A 6,994-nucleotide genomic window follows, 5' to 3' on the forward strand; every position below is an offset into this window, starting at 1 on the left:
TTAAACATGGACCATAAAACCAGAGGCAGAACATAGTTATAGTGAGGGGCCTTTCCCCCACCTTTAGTTTTAGTATCGTTATGTCCCTTAAAATTTTTGAAATTTTGATTTGGGTCCTCAAAAAAATTTGATATTTTTTATTAAGCCTTCAAAATTTTCTTTTTTGAAAATCTATATTAATTTATTTATTTTTTCAAAATTTTGATTAAACCCTGAAAGTTCTTGAAAAAATTCCTTTTTAAGTTCTTAACTCGTAATTTTTTTGTCACTATAAACAAAGTGCATAGTGAACTTTGGATTTTATTGGGTGCTTTGTTTGCTTTTAATCTTTTAACAAATATGGTGAGTCCTTTTCCAAATATAAATGGAGAAGTCTTAGTGTATCATGATTGTCGATAAATTGATAGAAAGTTGACGAGCCAATCACAAAGCAAAGAGAAGTTGATACAAACATATATAATATGTGTGCATGTGGGTCAAATATAAAGGTTTTTTCTTACTAATCTAGGGCTTACAAGTGGTAGCATCTATTCTAAAGATTATCAATCATTTGACAGTGAATGTTGGTACTCGAACCTGAAACCTATAGGAATAACAACCATTCCTTTAATCATTTAGGTAGCTTGGTTTGTGCAAATTTAAAGGTTTTTAAAATTGTAACCGTGAACGTCTATTCGATTATATTGTGTTTATTATGATGTTATTCATATATATTTTTAGTGTTGTATATTCTTTAGATTTTTCTCCGTAAGCCAATTATCATTATCATTTTTGTCTATCGAACCTCAAAACCTTTGGAGTTCCTCGAAGCCTTCGTAGTTTTATATCCTCCAACCAACTACAATTAACATGACTACTTGCAGACCCATGTAATCTATCAACCAAATCTATTATCTGACTCTTAGATCTATTTACCATGCGAACTTACAAATTGATGCTGACACTAACACTAACGCTAAGGGTTTGTGTATAATTCTCCATACAAGACTAGAAAAAGAGGGATCTTTCTATCTATCTTAATCTCTCTTCACAAATTATAATCTTTTTTAACCCATCTATTTGATTTTTCCCTTCTACTAAATAATTATTTACGATTCTGTACAAAAAAAAAATGAACCGCTAAAAATCATCACAATTTCATTTTTTTTCCCTCTATAAACCTTTAGCAAGGCCATGTTGTTAGTTTTTGAGAGAGTGGCGGTCCCAACTTTCCCAAATTTGCCTCATCGAGGGAAGAGTAGCACGGTTTTGCATTAACTCCTCTTTCTCTCTCCCTAGTGTGGCATGGCTCATCTTCTTCAAATGATGATTTGTACTATGCCAATTTCAATCTATATGCACGCGTTTGATCGTCTTGTCCTTCTCACACATGTTAAAAGTTCCCCCCTTGTGCCAATGGTGGCTAAATTCCTCAATCATTTTCTGATAATCAAATAGGATTAGCATTACGATGTCATCGCTATTTCAACATCGATATAGCATCTATCATGTTTAGATATATAATATTCTTTTCTGTTTTAAACTCGAAAATTTTGAATGACCTCATTGATTAAAAGAAGTGCTGTTATCCATGGAAGTTCAGAGTTCAAGCAGTTGCGTATGTATTGTGCGAGAGTTGTCAGTAATGAAGAAAGATTCTAAACAGATACTATCATATAACTACCTTTCAAGTACCGAATCATATCATGAAGGCATGTTGTGGGTCGTCTTTATGGTTTAATTCAATTTAAACCATCAATGTCAATGAATGGAACAAATGAAAGGTGAGTATTAGATGTCATTGTTGATGAATCAATCAAAAGAGGGAAAGGCGGTGGGAGATTTATTAAACCTGTGAAGATGAACAAGAAGAATAAATTTATGTGATGATCAACTCATGAATCGTCCATCTCAAAAATGGAACTTTGGCATTTCACATATCATTTGGAAATACCTGTGATGCCAACATTATTCAACTACTTTGGCTACTACCTCTCACCTGCAAAGCTGAAACATCAATTTTAGCCAAGTTCCTGTGATTAGAACTGCTCAAATTTTCCATCACCACCTGATAAACCCCACTAACAATTCTCTTTTTCTAGTGTCTATTTTGCACCAAATGTCCTATTGTATCGATTGATCACGAAATTCCCAAAACGTTTCGAGTCTTCAGATTATTGATATCATTCCAATCAGGTCTGAATCCTGACCACTGATCACTGATGAGACCTTGAGTTAATGATAAGGTTAAAACTCTAACAACTTTGAGACTTTGTTTGATATAGAGGATGAAAATGATGAATCTTAACTATTTGATTAATAATATTTTGTTATTTATTCTCCTGTATATTGTCCATACCAAACAAAGCCTAAGATCTAAAGTTTAAATCTCCCCTATGATTGGTTTCAAACTCAAATTTATTCTGATTTTAAATACGTTTAAATCATCGATTCGATCGTATACATTGTAATTATTAGTAGTAATTATCTATGGCTATGACATAAATTTAGACCAATAGTCAATAATGGGGGTGCAACGGTGAAGAAAATTAATTATGGAACCCATAAAAAATCCAAGTCTTGAACAATTTAGGTAAAATACCCAATGGAAACGCAACTCCTATGGTTGAATGAAGGATCAGTTTGGCAGTCCATTTCTAAGAGCATGGGAAATGGTCCAAATTTGTATAGATCACAGCGTCGGGATAATAAATTTTCATGGACCACCCACAATGGGGACTGCTTAGCACATCAAATGAAATAAATGTATGATCTTGATTTGCCCACCTCCATGGATGTGTACGTACATTTAAAGGAATGGAGTAAGGAAATTGTCTATCATCACCTCGTGGATGATATGAGCACCTTAGCAATATAGGACCACTCCAGCTACTTGGTCAAGTATTGCACAAAAACATGATCTTAAATTTAATTTCAAATTTTATATTTAATATATCTAATAATATCTTGATTTATAATACGTGATTGTTTCCTTTTGATATTTATATGTCTTTCAAGTTTTTATTTACTATAAGTTGATCTCTTTATTTTTATAGTGTTAGACATGTCAATTGAAGTAGAGGGATTAAATCATGGGTTTCATTTAGTAGAGGGAGTAAAAATATAATTAGAGTAATTATAGGGGTTTAGGTGGGATTGCGATTGATAAAACGTTGGATCGAGTGAAAATAAAACAGTTTTAATATAATCAAAAGCCAACTAATTAAATGTGTATGTCAAGCAAGCTAAAACCACTAAATTAGATTGCAACAGTTAAGCTAATTGACACTTTTAAAAGAGAAAAGTTGATAGATATGCATACACCATTTGAAGCTAATTAACATCACTTTGTAAGACAAGAAATCAATTCATACAAGATTTGATTTGTTGTGATTGCATGAATCTTAATAAAGCATTGTTGATGTGTAATATAAGAGTTTATGATTTTAATGATAGATTATGATTCATTTCTTTTGATTTAGGTTACGAGTTAAATCATAAATTTTACGTATAGAGAGTATTTTAGGGTAAAAAATGGATGCTTCTTAATGAAGAGAATGAAAAAAGGGGGGACGAAATTCTTTACGTTGAAAGAGAAAATTTACCCATTACTCCTAAAGTTAAAGAGTAGTTATGTGAATCTCCTTTACATAAAACTATTATAGATATAACATGTATTAAAAAACTTTTTCTATTATAAAGTTAATAAGAAAAATAAGAGCATTAAGGTTAAAAAAAGGTGATTAAGCGGATGTAATTGATGAATCGCTTTAGTTTAAAGACAATGATAGATCGAGGGAGCGGATGAGAACAATTGTTTCTTTTAAAAATTTAAAATTATTATATATTTTAATTTTTTATATATTTTTATTGAAAATATGTTTTCGTCCCCTGAAATTTTATAAGTTCAAGTTCGCCTCCCTTAAATTTTAAAAATTCAAATATCCTTCTTAACATAAAATCATGTGTTGGTCCAAGTTAAAAGGGGTCCTCACATCAAAGCATCATCTTTTTGGTTGAGAGGGCAACTCGTTGTAAAGTTCAGTTGTTCAATGAAATTGCAAGGAAAAGAAGAACCAGAAGTGACGGTGCAAATGAAAAGGCCCAAAGGTTGCTCCAATGGAGAAATGGCCATTGGGGGATCTTATGGGCCATCCAACTTCTACTCTACTGTCCCTTCATCTCAGCTGCTTTGCATAACACCGAACAAGGGAAAAAAAGAAAAATCCTTCTTTCTACTCTCTATGGATCATTTATATTAAATCGAATTTAGTGATAGATTTAAAAATATTTTTAAAGATAAATAATATTATTAATAATATAAAATTTTTATATGTGATAGATACGTATAAAATTTCATGCATCTGCCACTGTCGAACTTCACACTTGCATGAATAGCTTGTACGTAAATATAAGGTCAAAAGTCCTAAAAACGATCGCAGTAGAGTACACCCTTGATATGAAGCTATGCTCGTTTATATTTTTACACCATAAAAATGCATGAACACAGAAGCACGTAGCAAAAGATTATATATGTGGTGACATTTAATCTTAATCGATAAATTATGTTGGTTGAACGGACCAAAACGTAGAGTAGATTGTTTTTTCTTTTAAGAAAGAGAATCCAAATTCGAATACTAAAATAAATATTATTGAAAAGAATCATCATAATAAAAGAAAGGGTAAACTACACTAGATACCAATGAACATTAGGCGTTGTATCATTATACCATTGAACTTTTAATTTTGTTAATTATAGCACCGAAATTTGATTCTCGTTTCAATTATACCATTGGGCCGTTAAATTGTTAACAACCAGATTGAAAACGACGTCGTTTTGATAAGTTGTTTACGTCAAAAGCCGTTAGCCATGTCAGCCATGTCATTGTGTCTTTAACAATTTAATTGTTCAGTGGTATAATTGAAACGAAAATCAAAATTTAGTGTTCTAATTGACAAAATTAAAAGTTCATTAGTATAAACGATACAATGCCTAAAGTTAGGTGGTATATGATGTAGTTATTGGATTTCTCTAATCAAGAAACTTAGTATTTTATTGAATCAATGAACTGAATTTAAACTACACAGCTAAGCCATGCATATATACAAGTAGTGTGCGTGAAGTTTCCTCTTAACAGAAGTTTGTTAACCCTAACAGACTATAACTGCTTTCTTAACAACTCAGCAACATCTCAACATCTTTTCACACCAACAACCGTCCATTCCACGTGTCACATACTTCAGCTCTAATATTCTCCCTGCTTCTTTTCCTTATGTTGTTTAGCATTGTTGCACACAAAATTTAGCTCGAAAGTCTTCAAATACAACCTTAGATAAGGGTTTTGTGAAGCCATCAGCCACTTGGTGTATGGCTGGAACGTAGTTAACACAAAGTTGACCGGCTGTAACCTTCTCTCGGACAAAGTGTATATCAAGCTCAACATGCTTCGACTGAGCATGATACACAGGATTGGCACTCAAGGCCACTGTACTGGAGTTATCACACCAGATAATAGGTGTACACTTTTGTTGAACACCAAGATCATTTAATAATGCAGTTACCCAGGTTATATCTGCAGTGGCATATACAACACTCTTGTACTCTGCTTCCATAGTAGATCTCGAGATTGTCCTTTATTTCTTTGATGACCATGCAACTAAGTACGATCCCAGAAACACTCCATGTCCTGAGATGGATTGACGATCATTAATATTGGAACCCCAATCAACATCAGCAAAGGTTACCACATCCAAACTAGCTGCAGAAGAAGAAAAACAAGGCTATAATCTAGAGTAGCAGCCAAGTATCGAAGAATTCTTTTAACATCTATAAAATAAGACTCTCTAGGAGAGTTCATGAATTGTGCAACTTGTCCAACGCTGAAAGATATGTCAGGCCTTGTATGACAAACATAAAATAAGCAACTAACAATACCTCGTATTCAGTTGCATTTTGAATTAAAGCACCCTCCTCATGTGAGAGTTTAGAGGACATGATCATCAGGGTACTGTAGCCAACAACATTCTGCATACCAGTTTTTTTCAAGAGTTCCAAAACAAAATTCTTTGGGCTCAATGCCACATCATCATTGGACCGTTTAACCTCAATACCCAAGAAGTAACTTAACTCCCCCAAATCTTTCAATGAAAATCTATCCTTAAGTATGAACACAACTTCTTCAACATCAGTCAAGGACTATCATGTAATAACTATGTCATCAACATACACCAGTATATAGATGAATCCATGAGGCGTGTGCTTGTGAAACAGTGAGGGATCAGCTCGAGAACCAACAAACTGCATTTGCAGCAAATTTTCTTTCAACTTCTCATGCCAATTCATGGATGCTTGTCTAAGCCCATATAAAGCTTTCTAAAGCTTACACACAAGCTGTCTTCCATGCTCATCCATCTTTTCAAAACCTGAGGCTGTTGCATGTACACATCCTCGAGCAGGTCCCCGTTGAGAAAGACATTATTTATGTCTACATGTCTAAGCGCCCAGCCATTATAGATAACAATAACAAGAATCATATTAAAGGTTGAAAATCAGACAACAGGACTGAATGTCTCTTTGAAGTCGTAACCAGGGACTTGCTAGAACCCTTTTGCAACTAAACGTGTCTTATATCGCTGTACAGAACCATCTGGATTGCGTTTCACTTTAAACAACCATTTACACCCAACTGGGGTTCGACATTCTAGAAGAATGACAAGTCCACACGTCATTTTTCAGCAAGGCATCGTATTCATCTTGAGTTGTCTGTTTCCAATGTGCCATCTGAAATACCTCATGAATTGAACCATGAACATCATCAGTACTTGTAACAGTATATGCATTTGTTTGAAAATACCACATCGACTACGAGTCATCATGTGATGAACACGCTGAGGAGCAGACGATACATCCCCAGAAGAAGGCACAATAACTTCAAGAGCTGAATCCAGTTCAGGAAGAACCGTATTATCCTGATTACGAGCCAGATCAGAAGCATCATTTTCAGACGAGATGAAG

This window comes from Hibiscus syriacus, unplaced genomic scaffold (assembly GCF_006381635.1).
Source record: "Hibiscus syriacus cultivar Baekdansim isolate YM2019G1 unplaced genomic scaffold, ASM638163v2 tig00110945_pilon, whole genome shotgun sequence".
NCBI classification, from domain to species: domain Eukaryota; kingdom Viridiplantae; phylum Streptophyta; class Magnoliopsida; order Malvales; family Malvaceae; genus Hibiscus; species Hibiscus syriacus.